Raw genomic sequence first — 26,770 nt, forward strand, 5'->3', positions numbered from 1 at the left:
CCCCTCTTTTCTTCCCTTAGTTCTTTGTGCACCTGATTTCCATTCTCTGCCCCACTATTTCAGCTACGCTGTCCTAAATCTCTGTAGCCCTCTGTTCGCAAGAAGATATGCTTAATCTCCCAGTTACCCTTCCCATTGCTCATCACAGGACCACCAGAATGAGCTCAACCCTTCCTCAGGCAATCCAAAGCTTATTCAGGTGAGTACAGAGTACAAAGGCCAAACCCCTTGTATTTTCCTGGTAATTATTCCAGTTATAGTAAGAGTCTAACCCACAACAGTCCTGGCAAGAAACTGAAACTTTATTTCCTGCCCAGTGGTTATTACATCAGTTAAACCAGTTCCTTGTGATTCTTCTTTTAGGTTGTTACTGTTGTGTAGTGGTGAACTAAACCAACAAAGATTTCTTGATGCAACAAGTCAAAGAGAAATGTCCTGCTGACTGATCACCAGCCTCCTCTAATTGTGATTGCTTCAGGTATGACATTGCATTTACAGCTCTAATAAATGCTTTTTAATTACAAATGGCAATGAGCCCATCACAGGTGAAGTGCACGAGGCAGCACTTGTGTGGGATAAATTGGCCCTAAAAGAACATCACACCTGAGACCTTTGACCCTGAAGGCAGCAAAGAGTCACACTCTTTCAGACAAAAGGTAATTGAAGGAGAATGAATTTGAGAGAAGTCTAGGTCATAGGGAAAGTGCTAATGAGCATTGGGGAAGGGCAAATGGTGTTCAGGTGAGAGAACTGGAAATCAGGATTCCTGGGTTCCATGTCCACCTTGGCTACTAACTCAGTGTCTGGCACTTGGGCAGGTCATTTTGTGTCTCTCTGGACTAAATTCACTCCCTGGTAATGTGTTGTGTGATAGACCAAGGCCAATTGGGTATAGCAGAAGGCAGATATACTGGCCACTGGATTAACAGTTTTCTGTTCCCTGACTGACCAGAGCAGGGGCTGCTCCAGGCTAATGAGAACACCTGACTCTAATTAACCTGCAAAGAGTCAGGTGAGGCCATTCAGTTAATGTGACCACCTGACTCTAATTAAGGCCCCGCTGATACTATAAAAAGGGCTCACTCCAGTCAGACAGGGAAGAGCCAGGGGCGAGGAAGTGTGGCTGAAGGGCTGGTTACTGAAGACACCCTCAAACCATCGTTAAAGGAGCCCTAAGGTAAGGGTGGAGAAGCAGGAGAGCTGTGGGGAAGTGGCCCAGGGAAATGTAGCAACTCTGGCAGTGAAAGGTTGGCTGCCAACAACTGCTGCCATTAGGGTCCCTGGGCTGGAACCCGGAGTAGAGGGCGGGCCCAGGTTCCCCCCAACCCACCACTTCAGGAACATCTCCTGGGAGGGGAAGTCAGGCCCCTGTCAGGACAGGAGGCTGAACAGAGACTGTGGGAGTTCTCTCACCAACCTCCTTGCAGGCCTATGATGAAAAGGGCTCAGTAGACTGTAACCCTGGCCCTAGAGAGAGAAGGGCTACGTGGAGGGTCACAGTGAGCCACTGAGGCTAAGCATAAACCGCCTAGAAGTGCAGGACCCAGGGGAGCAAGGTCAGAGCTCTGCCACAGTTGCTATTCCATTGGCCTCAGGGAAGTTGAGCCTGCTGAATTTTAACTGTTTCCATTAGCCACCAGTAAAAGGGGTGTAATAATACCTACCCGTGTGGCACTTTGTAGGGTTCTCATGAGGTTTAATTAATGGAGGCCAATGATGTGTGCTCTGGTAATGAAGATGGCAATATGAAGTCAAAGCATTGTCCAGCATCACAACTGTGCATTCCACCCTTGAAAGTGAGGGTTTCACAATGCCTGCGTTAGAACAACAGAACGTACAGGCATCCATAAGGCAAGTCCCGGTGGTGACCCTCTGGGGAATGGGGTGGGCAAGCTGCAGGGATGAGGAGCTGGAAAGGAGGACAGATCTGGAGCTTGATCCTTTCTGGTGCTTCAGACCTCCTGTGAAGTTTTGAGCACCCTCAGCTCCATTGGTGTTTACTGGAATTCAGCTTCTGGCAGGGCAGGCGCATGGTGCCTGCGGGAACTCTCCACTGGACTGCAGTGTTGGCCTGGGCTCTGTCTTGCTCTCAGACTTTCCCTGTATGGCAGTAATAAATGCAGAGTGTAGTGAGAAGCTGTGCAATGCTCTAGGAGTAGGCTTGCAGTCTCTTCCCCCCCTCCCTCAACACAGAGCGAGAGAAAACAATAGATATCTGGCTCAGAGTCTCAAGAGAAACGACAGCATACTACTGACAGCTTGAGGAAGGGCTACTGATTAGGGGCTTTTGGTTTGTCTGTCAGCAGCTGCCTCTTCTTCCCACCTCCCCCTTCATGAACTTGGCCAGAGCTCGGTGCACAAGGCATCTCTCTCCTGAAGAAAACAGTTGCACAATCACTGCCTGGCTTGGGTCATATGACTCACGGTCAGCACTGACTCAGAACACTCTTCTGAGAGCAGCAACAGCTTGCCAAAATGCTTGCCAAGCCAGCCCCCATCGCCTCTGCTCCCATCTGGGAGGGTCATCCAAACATACATATTTTGTTGTTGTTCAAGACCAATCAGTTAGTTTTATCCTGGCTGCGACTTTGCTGAAGTTAATGGGGTTACTCCAGGAGAATGTAAGCTTCAGGATTCCCGCACCTATGTATCAGGCATAACAGATCACCAAATGTGGGGTCTGGACAGACTCTCTTTTTGGCCTTCACAACATCCCCTGGCAATGAGTTCCACGGGTGGCCTGTGCATTGTGTGAAGAAGTACTTCCTTATGTTTGTATTAAACCTGCTGCCTATACATTCTATGACATGACCCCTGGTTCTTGAGCTATGTGAAAGGTTAAATAACACTTACTTATTCATTTTCTCCTACCATTCACGATAGACCTCTATCATGCCCCCTAACCTATCTCTCTTCTAAGGTGAGCAGTTCTAATTTTTTTAATCGCTCCTTATATGGAAGATGTTCCATACCCCAATCTTTTTTGTTGCCCTTCTCTGTATTTTTTCCAACTCTAATAGATCTTTTTTGAGAAGGGAATGACCAGAACTGCACACAGTATTGAAGGTGTGCGTGTACCATGGATTTATATAGTGGCATTATGATATTTTCTGTCTTATTAACTATCTCTTTTCTAATGGTTCCTAACATTGTTAGCTTTTTTTTGTCTGCTGCTACAGATTGAACAGGTGTTTTCAGAGAGCTATCCACAATGACTCCACAATCTCTTTATGGAGTGGCAACAGCTAATTTAGAACCCACCATTTTGTATGTATAGTTGGGACTGTTTTCCAGTAATTACTCTGCATTTATTAACACTGAATTTCAGCTGCCATTTTGTTGCCTAGTCATCCAGTTTGGTGAGAGTGCTTTGTAACTCTCTGCAGTCATCTTTGGACTTACTAACTTACTTAAGGTAGTTAACAACTGCAAACTTTTGCCACCTCACCATTTACTTCTTTTTCCAGATCATTTATGAATATGTTGAACAGCAGAGGTCCCTGTACAGATCCTTATGGGACTCCATTATTTACCTCTCTCCACTGTGAAAAGTGACCATTTATTTCAGCTTTTTCATAGAATATCAAGGTTGGAAGGGACCTTAGGAGGTCATCTAGTCCAACCCCCTGCTCAAAGCAGGACCAACCCCCAGACAGATTTTTGCCCCAGATCCCTAAATGGCAGATTCCAGAATCTTCAAGATTTTCTCCTAACTTGGGTGGGAAAGGGCCTGCATTACAGTCAGGTCAGATCAAAGATGTGTTGTGTAGAGAGCTGGGAGAAGAATGTGCTGCTTGTACTGGTGCAGCCGTAATCTGGCACTTGTTCAGCTCCGTTCTTCTGTTAGCTTCAGTTCTGGTCCAGCCCGAGGTCAGTAATCTGCCAGTCCATATGCTGTGATGCAATTTTCTTTTAAAAGCCACCATCAAGTTGTAACATGTGATTCATCTCCTTGTGAGATACCATCCTCACCCTTAAATCAAATTTCTTAGGGACTCATAAAAAGCCCTTTTGTGGGAAACAAGCTTTCCTCATAACCAGTTGTATTTATCATGCTGATGATGCTGTACATTGCTAGCACACATTCATTCTTTAGAAAGGAAGAGACAGAGGCCCATGCATGTGTGAGAGAGGAGTGACAAGGGCATGACACACGCGTATTGGTTAAGAGAATGAGCTTTGCTTCCTCATCCCTGTCATCTGAACTGGGTTAGGGTTACAAAGGGAAATATGCTTGACACACGTGACAGTAATAGATGTCTGCTAGTTCCAATGGTCACTGTTGCATATATTTTTTTAAAAAGAGGAACTGTTAAGAGGAGTGGGAGAGATTAAAACAGCATATTGCAGCTTATTAAATAGCAGTGAAGAGTAAGGGGAAACCAGAAGTGACAGGAAAAGGGACCAAAGAAAGCAGGATAGTGACAAACAAAGGAAACAAGTTTGAAAGGAGTCAGGGAACTGAAGATTTACAAATCTTCTCTAAGCCAGTGCTAATGGCTATCATAGGCGATCAAGATCAGTTGTGAACTTAGCTCTAATCAGTTTTGGAGCATCAGTTCAGCGGGATTATAGGTAAACTGCCTCTGGCCTGTCATAGAAACCTTGCTCTTTCCCAGCTGAATGCCAGTGTCATGGTGTGAGACATGGGACAGAGGGCAGGGAATGGCAGTGTGTGTTTGAATCACCCACGCTGTTCTGCTAGGTGCTTTCCATTAGATTTCATAGGAGACAATGGAGAAGAGTAGAAAATGTCATGCCCATTGGTATTATGTCAATACGTTAGTACATCCACTGTCCTTGCCTCCTACCATGAAATCCAGGGAGGTGATTATTATTGTAACTGACTCATTAATCGCTAGTGGAAGAAACAAGGGGATGGGTTTCTCATTCCTGGCTTGACCTTTACAGCCCTGGTACCTTGCAATGGTTCTACAGAAAGGAGACACTGCCCCTCTCCCTCCCCTCCTCCCCCAAGAATCTAGGAGGTATGAGGAAAATGAGCCCTTTTGGGGGCTGTCAATTCATATCTCTTCAGGCCAACAGCTGATAGGATGCCAGGAAAGAGTGCATGCGGGCATCCAGCAGCACGAGCAGCTCTCTGCATACTTGCCAATTTGTTTTCAAAGAAAACAAGGGCCATTGGCAGCATCTGGAGGGGATATATCAGAGGATCCAGGTTTTGTGATTCCTTGCAGAAAACTTGGAAGGAGGAGACTGTTAGAAGCAGCAAAACCCATGGGGGTAGGCAGTGCAGAACCAAGCCCCATGTGTCTAGAAGTGTTGCACGAGGCTCCTTGTAGGGATCAACAGGAAAACCACTCTGACAGATCAGACATTTGGTTACAAGCTGCAACTTAAACCCAGAGTAACAGAGATGGAAAGAGGAAAAAGAAACACTTGCAGGTGCTCTGGACTGAACACACAGGAGATGACCCTTGCGGCCCCTTCTAACTCGACGATTCTATGATCTCACATGGTAGTTGACAGCACTGTCCCCATTTAGCAGAAATCTATAATAAAGGCAATCAGATAATTTATTAAATATGATGGCAGAAGTCACTAGATGGTGCTGTTAGTTTTACAAGTTCCTTTTCAGAGTCTGAGTATTGTTCAGTGTTTGAAGAAATTCTGCTTTGTAGTTAGTTGGGTGTTGTAATGGGAGAGCTGTGGCAAGTAGGAAAGCTTGTGCAGTGTTGCCAACTCTCCCAATTGTACTGATGATCCCAGGATGTTTGATTTAAAGCCCCAGCTTCTGGAGGCAGTTGATTACAGAAGAATCTCTGCTTTTGTTGTTAAAAGGTTTCTAGCCTTCATATAATTACAGCATCTGCCTTAATTCGGGCATTTCCTAACTTTTGAGTGCTTGACTTTGCAACCTTAATCATTATCTGCTAACACTTTGTATGAGATTTTGCTGGATTTGAAAAAAAAAAGCAAACAGAAATTCCATCGTGTGGCAGTATGTTGAACCCCCACACTGCTCTTCAGCAGCTTGGAACTCTTACAGCCACTGCGCAGACCCCTGCTAGCTGAGTTAATGAAGTGATCGCCAGAGTCAGGTGTTATCCTCGCTATGGACCAGCACTAGAGGGGGATGGGATACTTTGCCAGTGGGTTTCACAGCAGTGGCATGGTGACCCCTAGGAATCCTGTTTCCATGCCAGGCCGTGGCGGGGAGTGTGCTTGAATGGACACAGACTCTTCGGCCCATTTTCCCCCAAGCACGACCCCCTCCTCTCCAACCTGTCTCTGTCCCAGTCCAGTGGTTCCCCCTCCGCTAGCTCCTTGTCCTACTCCCAGTCTCCCTGCATAGCTAGTGCTAGTATCACCCTCTGGACTGCCCATCCCAGTCTCCCCTCCACCATTCCCAGTATTCCCTGTCACCTTGCCCAGCCCCGAATCCTCCCTCCCAGGTTTTCATCCTCACCAGCCCAGCCACCTGTCACTCTCACACCCACATTCCTCATGCCCTGCTGCTTCCCAATCCCACTCTTCCTTTCCAGGCTCCTCATCCAATCTCAGTGTTTGCCCCCCACCCCCGCCACCCCGCTCAATGTCCAAGTCTCTTTGCTCAGCCAGTCCCAGTTCTTCCCCCATGTCCTCTTCAGATTTGTCCCCCTCCCACCCCACTGATCCCATTCTCCTTACACAGCCAGTCCCAGTCTCTCCCTCCCACATTTCCCTGCCTGGTTCCCAATCACATCTTCCCTTGCCCCGCCAATCCCAGTCCCCATGCCGGTTCCAATCTCCCGCCACAACAGGCTCCTCGCCCCAATCTACTTCTCCTGCCTCTGTCAGGTCTGGCTCTTGTCCCCTCTGCATTCATGCTACTTCCTCTTTCAGGCTGCCTGGGCCCTTGGGGGGAGCACTGAGGGCACAGATGGGACAGGCTCCCAGCTCTCAGTTTCGGTGCCTGGCCCCAGCATGTCCTGCAACAGCCCAGAGCAGCAATTGCAGGGAAAGCCCTGCTCTTTCCCCTGAAGTTTCAGGCTGGAACTCGTTCAGTGCGGATGCTTTAGCAAGTCTTTACTGAGCATGTGCAAACTGCAATTTTTCAGAGGCTTAAAGCTTGGCCAAATTTGTTTTTCATGGGGACAAGCTCTGGTTGTGTGTGAGCTTGTCTTATCTTACCTGAGCCTCTCCTGTTTGTCCCTTTTTGGATTGCTGTCACTGAAGATGTGCGGTTTCTTTCATTAGCAGGAGCCCGGGAAGGGTTTTAGGCAAAAGCTCTGCAGTGAAAAAGAGAGATGTGGTAGCTTTGGCAGCATTGCAAGCTCAGAATTTCATTGAGTCTGTGATATTTGGTGCTTTCTTAAATAACCAGCTTCTGCAGTCATGAGAATTTTTTTTTAAAAAGTACATTTCTAGTGCTTCTGGTCATGGAGAAAAGATAGAAAATGTGAACTCTAAAACTTCAGGCACCAGAAAGCAAAAGAACCAAACATTTAAATACCAGGAAGACCCCATGATTATTTTAAAATCTCCTGATTTTAAGCCAATCACAATTTTGTAGAACCTAATTCCTGGTTTTGGGATGCTTGGGGATGGCTGGACTGCTTTGGAGCCAATACCTTTTTCGAATAAGGTTCCTTGTTCAGTGTAATAAGATAGTGATTCTTTCTGCAAGTCTTTGCCTTGTCACCTGCCATTCACCATTGCAGAAGTGCACCCGGGGATTTTCCCTGTATCCCATGCCCTCATTCCTAGTACCTGGGAGACTATGTGGAGCTTCGTCTCCTTGTGCACAGCTAATGAATTCCAAACTGGTCCAGCTTAGACCATTTCAGTGCTTACTTCCATGCTCTGATTCCAACATGCCAGTGTGGACTTTAAAAAGCATTTTAAAGCTAAGGGCGAATCTGGGTTTCTCTCATTGTTTCCTAGAAATAACTGACTTGTGAAGCCACTAAACAAGCGTAGGTAAGAGGAGAGGTCTTACTAGAGCCAGTCTTTGATACCCCAGTTTCAGTTTACTAGCTGGTTGAGTCTTCCCCAAGAACATGTGAATTGCTGGGAAACCAGTACAGAGGATAAAGAGGCTGTGTCTGTCAGTTACCTCTGTCTGATGTTCAGATGCTCATGGATTCAGTTTTAGCACAATAAAGGAAACCCTGCCTGGTGACTTGCTCTAGTCCTGCTGATAGACTTCTCTGATTTAAAAAAATTAATTGATTCCATGTAAGGAGATGGCATGTGCTAATATGACTTAGCCTCCACTGTCCAGATCCTACTGGTGCAGAGTCATAATGAAGATTGCAGATAGCACTTGTGTGTTTAGATTGTCCTGTTCTGAATGTCTTTGTCTGTTTTTCCCAGGAAACATTCCTGGAAAGAACACGTCAACAATTTCCTGCCAAGAGATTTGACTAAATCATTACCACTGACCAAGCTCATACGGTATCTCAAACCCTTATCTCCCTCGAATGCTAGAACATTTCCCTTGAGGAGGAAATATAGCAGTCAGGCTTTGCTTGCACACAGTGTACTTTTCTCACTGCAGTTCTCGGTAGCAGAGGCGCTCAGTTCCTCCTAACTTTGGAACAATCTGTGCTGTGTTTCCTGTAGGTCAGCCTCACGGCAGATTCACCCCACAACAGTGCTCGTGAAGTTGAAGTGTTTGGGTGACTGTTATGCCCCCACCTTAGCCTTTAACCTAGCTTGGCTGTGGGTTTTTTTTTTAAAAGGCTGTCAGAAAATTACAACAAAATGCTCATTTTGTATTATGTCACCTCATCCTTTTCTAAATACTTTTCTGGAATTCTTAGAAGCAGTGTTCTCTAGGGTTTTCTATAGCATGGGAAAAAATTGAAGCAGATCATAAGCTGTAGGATCCATGCTGTCTTGGCATGTTGCTTTGAGTTTAGAGCATAAGCATGCATCACTAAGGTCTGTTTCACTCTGCTGTAAATATATGGCTCCACGGAAATTACGTGCATGTACCATGAGGGGGGTGGAGTGGGGAAGGAATCAGTCCCTGCAGAGGCTTCTTCCTGCCTCTGGTGAGGAGTACAAGTGATGATCAGATCTGGAGTACAGGCCAAGTGATGCTGCATTGATGATTATACTGTTGCTCCTGCCTGAAGAGTAAGGACTCAGGAAATGCACAACTGCTAACATACAGAGAAATGTACAGCTCCTCAGAGCAGGCGGTTGACACCTATTCCTTTTTTCAGAGGACTTTGCCTAGTGTTTAGCCTTGCTTGCATAGCCTCCATTCACTCGCAGCCCTGGGTAACCTCCTCCTCCCAACCTGCAAGGATCTGCAGTATCAAGGCCTGCATCTGTGTATTTATTTTCACATGTCTCAGACCATTTCCCTGTCTTCCAAAATGTCAGGAGAAAACAGCTTTTTGCTTAGCAATGTTCCCCATTGGATGTAGCTGGAAACAGACGTCACACAGTCATTACCAGGGAGTGATACATGGCAAATGAATCTTTTGCATAAGTTCCCATGCAGCTTGCATGATGGGACTAAACGGTTTTTCTTTTACACAAATACTACTTTAAACAAACCAGGAGCAAGGGACCAAGGGGAGAGAGCTCTTAGAATACATGAGTAATGGCTAATCAGAGGACACAAAGTTTCCAATTGCTGCCCATAGCTCTACAGCAGGCATTAAGGGCTTCTCTCCACATAGAAGTTGTACTGCTGTAACTATACTGGTGTGGTTTTACAACTGTGGGCAGAAATGGGCAGGCCAGCTAACTTTATGCTCTTTGATTAGCCATCGCTCATGTACACCAACACTCGTTTGCCTAAGAAGAGCTCTCAAATGTGCCTTCCTGTAGTTTATTCCTGTACAGCAATGGAATTAGTTATGCTGGGATAAGGCACCTTTATAACTGCACCCGCACTAGGGCTTGGACTGGTATAAACTATTTTGATTTTAAAAAAAGTTACTCCTCTAATGGAAATACCGGTACCAAAACTGTGTGTAGACCAGGCCTAAGACTGCCATGGGATACTAACCAGGAGACTTCTGACTCCAACAACGCACTGATGACTCTGTAGGGAGGGGCTTTCTTAACTTGCAAGCTCCCCTCTCCTGGGCACCTTATTATCATATTACAAAAAAACACATTGATGTGAAAATATGTTGGTGGTTAAGTCAAGCATTCAAAATGCCAGAGTTAGGAGTGCCCGTGCAGCAATCATTTGCTCCTTTATGCACCTGCTCTAGGATACAGTCTCTAACTAGCCGATGATTTACCCTTTTCCCATAGAACCCTGCCTCCTTCAGTGGACAGGATGGATTTTTGATTTGTGTTGCATTTATAAGACACAAGGTTAAAGGAATGGGAAAGACAAGTGTGCAGAGGACCCTGATGCAGTGCTGTTGCATGGCCATTTGATTATCCCCACCTGAGAGCAGCAGTCAGGCCAAATATGGGGAAAGCTACAGTTAAATCTGGAAGATCTCACACAAGCCCCGGTCTCCTGAGCCACAACAATGCCCACAACTTGTGACCAATGGAGCAGATGCATGCAGGGCTGCTTGAGGCTAAGCTTTTGAAACTTTTCCCAGAATAGTAATGTTATGTCGGAAGTGCAGGCTTTCTGACCAGAAAAGCCTTAGTGTAGATGAAATTATACCAGCAAAATAGAGCTTTAGCTGGTGTAACTCACTTAATTTGGGGAACTGGTATAAAGAACTCTCTTGCCAATATAAGCTGTCTCCCCACGGGGAGGCTTGCTGGTATAGCTAGTATTGGGTAATCTTACCTAGCACTTAACCTTAGGGTATGTCTACACAGCCAGCCTGTACCAGCTGACTTGGGCTCCTGGGGCTCAGCCTGTGGGGCTGTTTCATTGCTATGTAGACTTCTGGGACCCTCCCACCTTACAGGGTCCTAGAGCCCAGGCTCCAGCCGGAGCTCAGAAATCTACACCGCAACGATGCAGCCCTGCGAGCCCGAGTCAGCTGCCATGGGCCAGCCATGAGTGTCTAGTTGCTGTGTAGCCATATCATTAGTTCTGTGCACACACAGGGACAGATCCTCAGCTAGTATAAGGTGGCATGGCTCTTCTGAAGTTAATAGAGCAACTGAGGCTCTTCCCCATAGTCTACATTTACACTTGGGCAAGAGCTGTACTACTTTGTTCTCCCTCCACTGTGTATTCCAGGACTTCAATCAAGGCCTATATATTTCGGTTTCAAAAGCATGTGACCAGAATCATTCTAAGGCCTTGCTTGCAGCCCAGGATTATAGCTTTCCACATTCTCTCTCTTCACTGTTTGAAGATGACAGTATTCTCACTGGAGCAGCCTACCCCTAGTAAAGCACTTTACCTCTCCAGCCCTTGTTCTGTAGCAGAATCCTGCGAGTCCAGCAGTTGTGGTTGGTTTAAGCTAAGTGTACTGATGCATGTTGTCCTCATGTAAAAGTATAGAACACACCAATATTTCAACTGTTAGCCAGATTTGCTTGCTTAAGGCTCGTTTCTGATCGCAGATCCAGAAAGTTAAAAACACACATCATGTTTGCATCATTGTCCAAATCAAACTATAACTGTGCCAGAGTAATGCCAACCTCTAAAAGGCCCAACAGAATAAATACATATATGTAACATGGCTATACCTGAAAATAGGGTTTGATCAAAAGTGGGTGGAGGCCTTAGCTCACAGACTAGTTAGTGACCATATTCCTGTATGCACTTGCATTACTTTGCTCCAGCCACAGCCAGCATATGGACTACCTAGTCACTAGGGAACTTGCTCCTTACCTATGACTCTACACACCTTTCAGCAGAATTCTATATGCAAAATCCAGCTGTCAGGATCAGTGGGTGAAGCTGTCCTGCTCACATATCATAAAGCAGTGATTGGATTACACTCAGATATACTGCGATTAGTTTTTCCACAAGGTAGTATGTGGGCAACAATCTTCAACATGTCATGCAGGTATAAATAATTCAATACATGTTCAAATCTAATGCCCCAGTCCTGCAAAGCCTTAGGCGCCTGAGTATTCCCATTGCCTTCAATGGGACTATTCAAGTGTGCAAGTCTTCGCAGGATTGGGACTTGTGTTAGAAAAGCTCACTTATTTTATTTAACCTTTTCAGAGCTCCATGCATGCAATAACTCAACAAAACAGAAGTTGATTTCAGAGAAAAAGATGTTTTTTTCCAGCTATTTTCTAGACAAATGCAGAATCCAACTCATCCCAAACAAGATCCAGCATCCTGGCAGGGAATTAGACTATATGACCCATGTGGTCCCTTCTAACCCTATGGTTCTATGATTCTCTATCTTTCAGTTGCTTTCTGGCGCTATTCTTGTGCCTTATCCTTGATGGGTTCCAAATTGAAGACTTCCCTTTTTCATCCTATTGATCCCTCTAGCACCCTTCATGTTTCTTTTCTCTTTCATTGCTTTGGATGTGGTCAAATTTCCCTTGCTGTTTAAATATTTAAGCAATCTCTTACTTGGGTTTCTAAGAGGTAAGTGGTTCCAGCTCAGTCTCATTGACTGTGTTCTATTAAAAAAAAACTGTCTAAAATAGAGCATTTTCCTATTGGAAGCATAACCATTACAGCTATGTGAATAATGGATTTGCCTATCCCAAAAAAGCCAAACAAAATGTTTTGTTTCTTTTGAATGTTTAACATATTTGAATTTTTTAAAAATAAAGCTGAAGGAAATTGACACAAAATTGTTTTGAATTGAAAACCCAAAATGTTTCATTTTGAAAATGTTGACATGAAATTGAATTTTTTGCAGCTTGTGGGATCAACACGAACAATTTGGCAAAACAAAAAAGACACAAACTCACAAAGTGTTGTTAAATCTGCAAAGTGTCTGCCAAAAAAATGTCACTCAGCACTTATCAACCATGCTAAGAAATTCAGATCAGCCAGATGTGGGCACACATCAAACTACATTAAATATATTCAGGGAAATGTGAATAAATGTTTTCATTGTGTGGGGCCATGTCCGTGTGTGGTTTACCTGAGTCTGATTTTTGCCTACGTTTTCGGTTGAGGATTGACCTCTTCTAAGACTTGTTACTCTTTGAATGTGTCAAGTGTCAGGAGGTAGCCGTGTTAGTCTGTATCCACAAAAACGACAAGGAGTCCGGTGGCACCTTAAAGACTAACAGATTTATTTGGGCATAAGCTTTCGTGGGTAAAAAAAACTCACTTCTTTAGACTCCTTGTTGTTTCTTTGAATGTGGTGTGTGTTTTGCAAGTCGGGCTGAGTGACACATGCAGTTTTTACTTCCCTAGTTTTGTGGGTTTCCCCGGTATCTTGGAATCCATGGTACTAAAGATGACGACCTATTAGCCTAACTGGTCCAACTCATGACATTAGGGTTTTCCAATACAGAATGTTTTCTGGTGCTTTGTCCCGTATCGTTTTAAACTGCAAGTGCCACTTCTCACAGGAGATCTTCCCAATCTAACCAAACTCACGGTCACTGAAATTATTGCTTAGTAGTCTCTAAATATCCCTTGCTTACTTTCATTGCCTTGCTCCTCTGTACCTCTTTAATTCCTTTCCTAGGTTATTCCTCTTTCCCACAGCTTTGGGCTTGTCTATACTCACAGTGCTGCAGCAAAGCTGCTGTTCCTGTGCAGCTGTGTCGCTATAGCACTTAGTGAAGATGTTACCTAAGCCAACGGGAGAGCATCTCCTGTTGGCTTAGCTATTCCACCTCCCCAAGACACAGTAGCTATGTCAACGGGAGAAGCCCTCTAACTGACGTAGCACTGTTTACACTGGGAGTTTGGTTGGTATAACTGCATCGCTCAGGGGTGTGGATTTTCCTGAGGGACGTAGTTGTACTAAAATAAGTTTGTAGTGTAGATGAGGGCTCAGTGTTTAAAGCATCAAGAAGACCTATAGAAAACATATATTCGAGAATAGTCCCCGATTCAGTAATCAGTAGAGATGCAGTTTAAACAAGGGCAAGCTGCGGTTTGCCCCAACTGAGCAAACTCCTGCATTCCTCACCCACTAGCAGAGGTCAGTATTGGGGTAGCTGCACTGTTTGCTGAATCCAGGCTATTTGAAGTGTAGACATGGCCACAGAACTTGCATCAGAGACAGTGAAAAGTGTCACATTTACACTACCTCTGAGAATGAAGCTTGATCAGAAGCAGATTCCTTGCTGCCACTGGTTAGGTAAATGTTTTGATAGTGTCAGCCTTGAGTCATAATGGCAGTGTATTTATATTTGTTCTTTGAAAGCAATTTTGAAGAAAAATGCTGTCCTCTAGTCATGAATGAAATGCTGCCCTTTGCATGTCTTCATTCAACAGGAAATAAATAAATCCTGACACCTATTTTTAGTAACAGCCAGATTGTTACTAGACAGGCAAGGTGTAAGCTAATACCTTTTATTGGACCTTACACAGAGCTCTGCGTAAACCTGAAAACTTGTTTCTCTCACTACCAGAAGTTGGTCCAATAAAAGATATTACCTCACCCACCTTGTCTCTCTAATATGCTGGGACCAACATACCAGCACTGCATACAGATTGTGTTACTAGTAATCACCAGCTGCCACAGCAAGGAGTCTGCTCATCATAATTCTCCAACCAAAATGTCAAATCAATGACCTGGAGAGAGGGAGAATACACTGTCCTCTGTCACTTACCATCATTCGCAGTTAATACACAAAATGCTTATTACCTGGAAACAACTGGATTGTTACTTGGTAAAATAGATACTTACTTAGCTACTGAGCATTTGGATTTTAGTGCTCTTGGGCCGGATGCTCCTCTCTCAAAACAGGTGAAACCAGGGGCGGCTCTAGCAATTGCGCCGCCCCAAGTAGGGTGGCACGCCACAGTGGGTGCTCTGGCGGTCGCCAGTCCCGCGGCTCCGGTGGACCTCCTGCAGACGTGCCTGCAGAGGGTCCGCTGGTCCCGCGGCTCCGGTGGAGCATCCGCAGGCATGCCTGCGGGAGGTCCACTGGAGCTGCCCTCCCACCGGCATGCCGCCCCAAGCGCGCGCTGGGGTCTAGAGCCGGCCCTGGGTGAAACTCAAGAGTAGTTCTCATGAGATCAATAGTCATTCCAGTGTGAAATAGCATAAGTAAGATTGGAATTGGTGCCTCTGAATGCACAGATGGGTACAGTTATAGGTCTTATTGCTTCTGAATATCATAAGCAGAGATGAGCCTGCACCAACATCCTAGTTCTGAACAGTCCAGGATTTGGGCGAAGATTAGCTAGGGTTTTGGGAAGAACCATTGTAGAAACAGGGGTGAGCTACAAATTTTGAATAAAGATCCGAACACCCTTGACTTTGGGGGAAGTTGGATTCAGGTCCAAGCCTTCAGCTCAGAATCCATATCTTCAAAGCCATCACCACTATTGGCACCAGTGGACACCTTTGAGAGCCTAAGCAAGTCTGCTGGTTTTTAAATGGGCATGAAAAGTGAATTACCCTTTCAAACCTGGTGGCGCTCCCTTCAGATCAGAGCTGAGGAATAATTGTGGAGCTATGTGGGGGAATTTACTGTCGCTACCTACATTGTACCTATCTCCAGAACAAATGGCAACTCTCTCTGGGGCTGGCATTCCTGTATATTTCAGTGGAACCACGTTCACTTAAATGCAAATGAAATAATTTAGTCTCATATTGCCTTAAGAATCCCATTGGATTAGAGCTCTACAATTTCTTTCCATCATTTTATCATTGCACTTGTCATTGCTTATTGCAAATTGCTTGAATAAGTTAAGTTTATCTTGACCAATTGAACTATAATATATCTTGTCTTCATCACAAAATGCCACATATTGATTCCAAGAAATGCACTTTTTCCAGTTAGCTTGTCAATAGATGCTATTGCTCTGTGATGCTTATGAAGAAAAAAATAAAGTTGAATGACCATTATCAAGGGTGTTAGTTTTATCCACGATTAGAGATATTGGTTCCGAAGGCAAATGGCTGACCTCACTTGCTGGCACAACTATTTAGGAGTCTAGGAGTCTGCTCTCAAAGAGCACTGTTCAATTCCCAGCAATGGTGCGGTTTAGCAATGAGATTCCTAGTTTGGGTAGGCATAGTAGAAGGAAGTCAATGAGCAGCCTATGCTATGAAACAGTTAACGAAATAAACAGTGTCATCAGGGGAAGGGTGTAGGATATTTTGACATCAAATAAGTACTGATCAGTGCACCAATTTAAGGAAATGCAGCTGGGCCAATTCAGCACAGGCCTTACGAAGTCTGACCGGTGCTCAAACTTCCACTGCTATTAGCAGTGATTTTAGATTTGGACAACATATGCACTTTTATAACAATTTCACTGCTGCCAAACGTTTCTTGGACCTAAGTTTGATGGCCCAGGCTTGCCGCCAGTGTATCTGAAAGCAGAAAGAGCAATCAGTTGTGACTCAGGGATCAGTAATAAGCTATGGAGCCTTTCATCTCTAAAGTATGGGTTGACGGCAAGGCAAGACTATATAGTAACCAGAAGTTAATGCCAACCCCGAGTTCTTTGGTGGCCCACATAAAGCGAGTTGGTGTAGTCAATATAAAGTTTCTGGTGGACAATGTTCACATTGCAGCTGGCACTTATTGACATCCTTGTTGGCAGCTTCAGCACAGAGGCCTGAATGAGTATGGATAATGAAATATCACTGCATCTGGAGGGGTTATAATTCCTGGTTGGAGATGAGGCACATGCATGAGGCTGCACTGAAAATCTTCCACTGCTGCACTAGTTCTGTGAGTAGAAAATATGATGCATCTGTAGTAGCCCCTAGATAAGGGCTCCATTGTGCTAGGCACTGTACAAATGAGAACAAAAGACAATGCCTACTCTAAAGAGCTCGCACTCTAGGATTAGTACAAGAGACCATAGGTGGATAGGCAGAGGAGACAAGACAACAATAAGATGGGTGTGGTTGCATAAATTAGAACTCTGTTCATAGCTGTAGCAGCAGGCTGCCAGCCTAGCCAATGGGAAAAAAGAGTGTTTCATTGTTCTCTGTGGGCACCTAAAGCATCTCATCAGCATATGCTGATATTGAGAGAGAGAAGCTTGGTTCACTGAGCTTCCATGGAGCTTGTTTAGGACTTCCAGCCCCTTCTCACCAGCCCAATACAAAACCATTCAATCGCCAGAATGCTTTCAATGGAGATATTTGATCACTAGTGGATTGCGGACATTGTCTAGTAATGCTGGATTGAATGAAAGGAACACACACAACCGAGTGGCACATTGCTACAAAGATTTCAAACCCTGGGCCGTAGAATTGGCCTGTCTGTAAGTCAAAATGAAGTTTATTTCTTATGCTGCCTATTCTTCACAATTACTTTGCATGAGACACAAACCCATAAATGGCTACAGACCAGCCCTGTTTCTATAGGGAGGATTTATAACAACATTGTTATAATCTGGGGAACAGTCACCCTGCGGCCACTGCCAAGAAAATCAGAGCTTTCCTGTATGGATAGTCTAAACATTCATACAGTATACACGTGAATTCAAGAGGGAAATACGGCGGCAAGTCAGTATATGGAAGCCTGCATACTAGTTGTGTAACCAAGGTCAGTATACTTCTGTTGATATTTCTCCTTCACCCACCTCACCCTACAAACCTGACAGAGTTGTGTCCAAAACCTGCAAGCTTCATGCCAGGATTTTTCTGTTTGGACTGGTCAACCTTCCATGACTTTGGAAAATGGTGACATGCCTGAACAATAGAACACAAGCCTCTCTGGGTTTGTGTTCTTCCTTGACTGTTGACTTTGGTTTTGGGAGTCTTCACTGAGCAGTTGATTGAATGTGTTCTTTCCTCTTAAAATGACCAGGGTGAAGGTGTTTTGCCTGCTGGTATGAAATGTAACCTGTTGACCAAACGACACATTGGGGAGTTTTGAAGCGTTGTATTATTGCTATTTTTTTTTATCCCTCTGCCTGTAATCAGGATCCCTTAGCACAGAGAATCCAACTATACAGGACCCCATGGGACAGGAAAATTACAGCAAATTCCTTTAGATAGTCTTCAGAGATGATTACACTAGCTTAACCGGACACAATATTGTTGCAGTTTTAAAAATGCAGCACTTAGGATTTAGCAAGAGGAAAGCTATGGGCTCTCCTAAATTTCTAATGGGCTTAAACATGCCATTTCTAATCTTGATGGCTGGCTGATTGACTATTACTTACCTTTGGTCTCAGGCAATTTTAGGGGGAAATTCCACATTCTAGGGGAAAAGGAGGAAACATTTGCCTGGAAGATTTTTTTTTTAAATGGCAGGTGCTTGAAGGTGCTTAGAGTTGGTTTTATTAAAAATAGCCTTGATAAAGAGATGAATCTGATCCAAAGCTGACTGAAATCAATGGGAATTTTCCATAGACTTCAATGGGCATAGAATCAGGTCTTTTGTGAGCAGAGTGAAGGAGAAGTAAGTTACATTTATCAGAAGGCTCTGCAGTAAACCATAGAGCTATCACCAACACATGTGCAGTGTGTGCATACATAATCAAGCACACAAGACTAAAGTTACTTAAAAAAATAAAAAGTGCTGCTCTCTACTCATTGCTTGCACCTCCACCTCCCCACCAGCACTGCCATTGGTTTCTAAGAATATACGACTTTCAACTTTTCCATGTGTCATTTACTCTGTAAACTCTTTGGAGGTTTTACACATAAGTCAACTTCTTCACAGTACGTCTAGCCCAACGTTGGGTGCTACTTGAGGTCATTGGATATCCGCAGAACACTTTGATTCTGAGAAATGCCTGCTGTCGTACATTAACTCTCTGTGTTCTCCCACCCCCACTTTTTTTGTGTGTGCTATAGATTGAGTTTCAGGCTTTGCAATTTCAGATTGGAGAACTGTTTAGATCCTCAGCTAGTGTAAATCAGTGTTGCTCCAGTCACTTCAGTGGAGTTAGCTGAATGTACAGCATTGAGGCCTTGGCCCTAGATATTAAAGAAAGTTACCAAATTGCGGAAGTGAGTCTGCTAGTCAGACTATCCTTCACAAGATTAATGTGTTTGGGGAAGGGGGTTTCCACCAAATTTCATTGCCTGTTCTTGTGTCTGTCACTTGGTGTGATCAGGAATTTCTTAAAAAGAAGTGGAATTACTATAATTCCTTTACAAGCAGGTTAATAACAAAACAGAAACTGAAATCATTTCTACTAATGGGAGTTTTGAGATGATTCTGTTCAAACTAAAAGGTCCCTTTTCTGTGGATCTCATCCCTGTTACTGTAACATCTGACTTATTTAGGGTCTCTGCTATGAAGCAAATTTCATTTAAGAACCTTTCTGGGCTTCCTCAACTATACCACTAACTCACATCACTTGAAACACTTTATAAAAACCTTGTGTGTTGATCTTAACTCATGTTACAAAGTAAACAGTGAAATGCTAGGAAAAGAAGACAGATGCTTTACTGGAAACTGGTGGGCCAAAGGCTATTTTTGTTGCACAGACTCCAAATGGTTGCTGCACAATATGACATAATTATCTGAAAGTCTGTACCTTGGAGTAAAAGGAACACTATTGATTTTCATCTTTAAGAGTTACTGAAAACCAAAAGGAAAGGGAGCTAGGGAGTGTTAAGTTCCAGGTAGAGTAAAACTGAGATAATGATGACTGCAATGAAGGGATAGCAGATGGGCAGCCAAAATGTCTGGGTAACTTTAAAGCTGCATAATTCTGTACCAGCAAACTTCGGGGAAACAGTCAAGTTTGTTTTCCAGGAAGAGATAATAACGTAGAAACCTCTTTCTTGTGGCTTTCTTTAATCACATGCAGGGATGGTGTTAAAAGCAGAGCACACACACAGAGAGAGAAGTCCTTTTGAACTACAAGAGCCCAGCACATCCCTGGCTCAGCTCTCTAAATGGGAGCTTGGCTGAAAGTTACATTCATCTGTTGTGTGGGGCTGACCTGCTGAGCCTCTTTTAAAAATAACCTTTTTTGTCTGAGCGATCCCAGAACTATGGTGTTCAGTGAACGCTCTGAACCGAGGCGTCGGACAAAGATCTGCTTTATTCAGTGTTTGAGTTCAAACTCGCTGTGTAAATCAAAATCTTCACAGTGTCCTTCCCAGACTCTGTGTCAGGAAAGCTCAGCCCTTAAAGGCACAGGCCCCAATACGAGGAACAATTAAAGTTATCAGACAGGAAAGCTCTGGAACTGAGCCCAGCGGAAGGGTACACTTGCCACACAACAGCGGCCTTTCCTAATGCAAACCTATTTTACAGTATATGCCCAGATCCAATTAAAATACTTTAACTAGCTTAAAAAGGCCATTTATCTAGAACTGTTTCTGCAGCTGAGGAAGGTAACCTGGGAGACATTTTAATGATATATTGTTGTACCCTTTCCATTGCAGATTTACAGGTCTCTGTCTCCTCTCAGACAGATTTATTGAACTGTCACTTTGTCAGTGAAGGATCAGGAATAAATCCTCTGTCTTTCTCCCCTCCCTGGGTGCTCAGGTCCCCAGATGCTGCAGAACCAGCATGGTTTGCTGCTGTGTGTGTTAGATTTGGGTGTGTACCCCCTGCGCTGTCATGTCATGCTGCAGGCAGGAATACAGAGGCACGTGCAGTTACAACAGAGGTAAGTGCTTTCTTAATGACAACCTTGGAAGTGGCAATCATCATGGGTAAAGACCAACAGTATTAAGTGTCTTCTATCACAGAGACCAGCTCCCGGGCACTGACATGAAGGAGGATATGGAGAAAGGAGCAAGGGTGAAGAAAGTGGATCTGCTACAATACAGATCCACCGGCTGCCTCTCCCCGAGAGACACTGAGTGGCAGGAGCTACAGCAGACTTGTCATCCCTTCCTCAGAGTTCCATAACACAACTTGGCTGCCTGGGGAAGCAATTGCCCCGAAGTGACAAAACTGGGTGTGTAAGGACTGTACTGAGGAGTTCCTCTAAGCAAATGCCGTCTTTGAGTGTCCTATATGCTCCATGCACAATGCAAGGTTTGGAGCAAGGTGGGGATTTCCTAGCAGTGGTGGATCCAGGATTTTTAAAGGATTCCAGTAGCAAGATGAAAGGAGGTTGTCCTAGTGGTTGTCTCAATAACTGTAGTGCAAGTAAACAAGGATGAATTGATCTAAAGCCTAGAGTTAAGTTCAGCGGGCTACCAATGGGCAAATTACACCAATCAGCCACTAAAATAGAGTAATCCACAACATTTAGTATGAAAATCAGGTAAGATAACTAAGTGCTGTAAAGAAGGTTAGTCTTGTTTCTTTCTTTCTTCTGTCATCTTCCTCTTTTTCTGGAAACTTAATATCTCACATGCCTGTTTGAACTAGTGATGGACAAGCTCCAACACATTTAGACAGACATCCAGACCCAGCCATCTGGAGTTCCCTGCATGTGCCAAATGTCAACCTCTTGACCTTTCCTTCTCCCTACAGACTGTTCTGCCTCTCCTTCCTTTCATGCACCAAGGGCCTAATCCAAATATATGAAAGTCACCAGAAACTTTCCCATTGATATCAATAGGCTTTTGATCAGGTTCTTGGCCTCTAATTCAGCTCCAGCCCCTTCCTCCTGGAATGTCTGAAATTTCCTGCTGGCTGGTGCAACACACTCCCATTCCCAAATAACAAAGAGGAAAGTTTCCCACAGGATCCTGAGTCCCCTGGCCAATCGTCATGCCACTCCCCACAGCCTCATTCAATGTGACATGCACGTCGCAAAGCGAGACAGACCCAGCCCAAAATACTTGCAGTCTACAATCGTGGACAAACACACTAACCCGGTTCCCCAAAAACCTTCCGTACTCCAAATGCAAAAAGTCTTCTTTGATCCTCAGCAAGAACTCGCAACCTTTTGCATCCTCTCTTGGGTCCAGTTTTGCAATTGCTAGTCTGGAAATCTCCACTGACTTCAGTGGGAATTTTGCTTGAAAAAGGATGGAGTAAGGATTGCGGGAATGGGGCCTTACTCATTAATTGTTAGTTTGTGCAGTTCTCTGTAAATCTGAAATCTCCCTGGATTAACTCAATCACATGTTTCTCTGGCTCGCTCTTGTATTTTCCTCCATAAATTTTCAGCTCTGCTTATAGGTGGCTTATGATTTTTTTTGCCCAATTAAAATCAAAGTTTAGCAAGACTAACTTATCCATTCCACATAGCATTACTGGAGAGAGAGTTTGCCGCTCTATTCTTCTTCCATCAGACTTTTCACAACAGTAAAGTTGTGATTTGTTAGACCTTAGTCCCTAAAAATGTCTTTGATGAACACTGATACCTGGTTTCTGCTTTACAGTTCAAAGCAGAAATGATTTTCCTCATATTCCTTCAGGCTTGTCTCTCTCTCTAAAGAGGTTTTCTTTTGGTGACATCAGCAAATCTGTTCTTTAAAGATTTCAGATTTTTAGGTCCCCCCTCCCTCATTCTTAATGGAGTAGGCTTGATGTATGCTTTGCCAGCTATTAGATTTCCAGAAATCCTTCTCTTTACAAAAAAAACTGTCAATATAAAAAACAGGAGCCTGCAAGACTGTCCAGGGAGTCTTCCTGCAGCTGTGCTCTACATTAGGAAGTTTCCATACGTGTTTTACTGAGTTCCAGAATAGCTGATTTGTCCCAGCTGACAGATAAACAGTTGACACTACATCCTGGTGCTCTCAAGTAATCACCCTTGCAGACCACTTTAGAAAGGACTTTTCCTTAACAGCAGAAATGTGTTGGTGGATTAAAGCAAACAGCATGAACAAAACAGACTGAAATCCTAAAAATCAGTATTAAAAGTCTAATTCTATTTTCAGTTGCATGCACAGGCCCCAGGAAGACAACAGAAGCCGTATGTTTATGTCTGGGGGAAGAATGTGGCCCTGGACATGTAAACATAACTTGCAAAAACATTGACTTGGCTGGACCTGTGCAACTTATTAAGAAATTTTAAGGAATTCAGGGTAAAATGCTCCCCTAGTTGTACATGTGCAAACCCACTGATGTCAGTGGAATTGTGCTTAGTGTACCTACCAGAGGGCAGAATTCTGTGTTAGACCACTCAGACCTGGCTGAAGAGTATCCTGCATGTATTTTGACTGGCGGTTCATCCACCGGGCCCGACTCAACTGTGTTCCCCTCAACGGAGCCGTCCACCAGGGCAACCGGGATAAGCGCTGCAGGAAGCTACACCAACGAGACCCTGCCCCACATCCTGTGTGGATGCAAACAGCACTCCAGAGCCTGGCAGCATTGCCACAATGCTATCCATAACCAGCTGGTGAAAGCCCTCCCACCGTCCCTGGGGAAGATCACCGTCGACTCCGCCATCCCCGGGACAGACAGCTGACTGCGACCCGGCATTGTCGTGACCGACGCGGAAAAGAAGAAGATCCTCATGGTAGATGTCATGGTGCCATTTGAAAACTGGTCACTGGCCTTCCACGAGGCCCGAGCACGGAAGGTGCTGAAGTACACTCTGCAGGCCAACACCCTGAGAGCCAAGGGCTACAAGGTCCAGATACATGCCCCGGTCATGGGAGCCCTGGGCACATGGGACCCCCCACAACAAGCCAGTACTGAGAGCGTGCGGAGTCGGTCAATGCTACGCCCGGCTCATGAGACAGCTCATGGTGTCTGACATCATCAGGTGGTCCAGAGACATCTACATGGAACACATCACGGGACACTGCCAGTACCAGGTTGAGTAACCGAGAACACTGACCAGGGAAATAACCCACTTCCTTCCCTGATTGACGCACCCCATCCACATACTTATTCTCTACACCAATATCGACTTCGACTCTTAATACATCCCATGGGTGGCGTACCTGAGCCCACTTATCCACTGATGCTTTAAAAACTCCACACCCCAATCTGGATCTATGCTGGTTATATGATATATGTGTACCTCGTGAACCTTGTAACTGATACTTGCAATCCCCCATAACCCAAGCCCGACCCCAGATGTACCGTACCTTCCCTCTTAACTTGTGTAAATTTGATTTTAAACATTAACTTTCTCTTGTAGGAAGTACTTGACTTGGTTTCTGGTTCTCTGGAAAGGAGCCATAGAGAACTGTGTAGTTTGCTGGCAGGAGAGAAGCAATTCCATTGACAAGAACGCAAAATGTGGGATGGCTTTAGGGTTACTGTCCAGGCCTGATTAACACTTAGTTGAGAGAATACATTTTGGTTCAAGGAAGTACAAGAAGGGCTGATTTCTGGCCCTAACTCTGAGGGGAAAAATTAGTCTGAACAGGTCCCAGCCTTTTTATCTGGGGCACGTTTGGGTCAGAGTCCATCTTTTTGACAGATGTTCTCGCTCCCTACCTCCCCACCCCAATCCACCTCAACTTTCAATATCACGCAATCCGAGTATAATAAATACTTTAGAAGTGTGTATCCAAGGCACTGCAATGACTACCCCTGCATTATTCATACACACTGCCAGAGAGATGGAGAGGAAATACACAAGCATAGGAGGAGACAGAAGAACTATTTGTCATGTATTAGTGATTTGGAATTGAGCCACAAATGAATTATAGGTTATTTAAAACAAGTGAGAAGATTTCTCAATCCAACTCCCCATTCTGGGTGTGTTGCTTTCACAGTTATTTGAAAGTGTAGCTTGTTTTGCTTTACATAAAGCCAAGAATTCGCAACTCTAAAAGGCACATGACATTCTATTCCCATCCTTGCTGCATAGAGGGAGCAGAACTCTGAGAACATTCCTTGGAATTATTGGAATTAGATGTGGATCTGAACAAGACCTCCAGATTCAAACAATCACAACTTCTGGGATTCAGGCTTTAAAATATTGGAAATGCCCCTCTGTCCCAGTAGGCTTTAATCAGAATCATTACAAGATCTAGTGAATATCTGTGAAGCACTTGGAGTACAGAATGCACTGTACAAAGACTAAATATGGTCATAAGCCACATGATCAGCTACACAGCTAAGAACACTTCAACCTCCCTGGCCACACAATAGCAGATCTTAAGGTGGCCATCCTGCAGCAAAAAAACGTCAGGACCAGACTTCAAAGAGAAACTGCTGCGTTGCATCCGAAGAAGTGAGCTGTAGCTCACGAAAGCTCATGCTGAAATAAATTTGTTAGTCTCTAAGGTGCCACAAGTACTCCTGTTCTTTTTGTGGACACAGACTAACACGGCTGCTACTCTGAAACCTGCTGAGCTTCAGTTCATCTGCAAATTTGACACCATCAGCTCAGGATTAAACAAAGACTGTGAATGGCTTGCCAACTACAAAACCAGTTTCTCCTCTCTTGGTTTTCACACCTCAGCTGCTAGAAGAGGGCCTCATCCTCCCTGATTGAACTAACCTCGTTATCTCTAGCCTGCTTCTTGCTTGCTCATATATATATATATATATATATATATATATATATATATATATATATATATATATATATATATATATATATATATATATATATATATAACCTGCCCCTGGAAATTTCCACTACATGCATCCGACGAAGTGGGTATTCACCCACGAAAGCTCATGCTCCCAAACGTCTGTTAGTCTTTAAGGTGCCACAAGACTCTTTGCTGCTTTTACAGCTAAGAGGACTTTTTAAAAAAAAAAGTCCCATACATCATCAACATAAGAGTAAAGATGCACCCATTTGTTTTGTAACACAGCTGAAAATTTCCCTCATTGTTTCCCTCATTTCCCTAAGGACTTGCTTCACCTACCTCTGCTTCTCATCTCATGTGCAGCAGGGCCTTCTCCATTGCCTTCCCTGATGATATCAAAATCAACCGCTCTCTCTCTCTCTCTCTCTCTCTCTCTCTCAGCCAGTGACTCTTCCTGTATTATCCAGTCTTAGCTTGTCTGTGGAAATGCAGCCATTTTTTAATTTCTCATCTCTATCACCTGAACTTCCTGTCAGCTAACAGCATCCTGTCTTTATTACTCTTACTCCCATCATCATCATCGTCATCTCTTACAAGTCAAGACTGATTAATACTGTCCAGGAGGCTTTATTTGATGTGATAACCAATCAGATAATCCCCTCTAGTGAAAACAGGGCTCTCTTCTAGTTCTAGAAGGGCAGCAATATGCAGTATATTCAAAAAGTGCTGCTGCCTCTAAAGTCAATGGCAAAACTCCCACTGATTTCAATGGGAGTAGAGTCTGTCCCATAACACAGCTGGTTCTCTAAGAATACCCATTGTTACAGGGGTGTTTTTTAAAGGGGGGGTCTGCATGTAAGTAGGTGCCCTGAGATGATGCTCAAGAATACCCAGCATTTTCTAGGTTTTGTTGAAGCAATAAAACTGCTTGGTGTTGTGCACAGCAAATGGCTTTTTGTGTGCAGCTCTGTACATGGTGCTCTTACTACCCATTTCTCTCTTAGCATGTTGCTTGTTCCTTCTCATCACAGGTGAGAACATATTGAAGACAGGATCCTTTCTCGAAAGAGCTTCCTTGCAAAGATGTGGATTGGGCAGATTTGGCATGATGCAACATACCTTGAATAGTCAATATCTAAAAAAGCCACAAAGTTTTGATTATTCATGGATTCTCTTACTGGAGATCTTACCAGTGATCTTGAGCATGTATGGCAAATCACTGGAGGGGATATAATGTTTGATGGACTAAGAGGAATACTTGCCACTTACCATATTAAAGGCACATTATAAATTATAAGTAATTAGTGCTCACGGCATCCCTGTGAAGTACAGTAGTTGTTAGCCCCATCTGATAAATAGAGAAACAGAGGCAGAGTATTTGTGATGGTCAAGACTGTAGGAGTCAGTGGCTGGACTAGCGCTCAGAAGCCTTTGGCTCCCACTCAGAGTGCAGGAAAAGGTTTAACTCATGTTAGACTAGT

The 26,770-nt window shown here is 44.2% G+C and overlaps 1 long non-coding RNA gene across 1 annotated transcript; it reads left to right on the forward strand.

Moving 5' to 3' along the window:
• The first annotated feature begins 1,117 nt into the window (after nt 1-1,117).
• Nucleotides 1,118-26,770, forward strand: LOC120374071. Its single transcript, XR_005585881.1, has 4 exons — nt 1,118-1,177; nt 20,425-20,548; nt 20,631-20,842; nt 26,321-26,770. It is a non-coding gene; the product is annotated as an uncharacterized LOC120374071 (long non-coding RNA).

Source organism: Mauremys reevesii, linkage group 10, assembly GCF_016161935.1.
Source record: "Mauremys reevesii isolate NIE-2019 linkage group 10, ASM1616193v1, whole genome shotgun sequence".
Taxonomy (NCBI): Eukaryota; Metazoa; Chordata; order Testudines; family Geoemydidae; genus Mauremys; species Mauremys reevesii.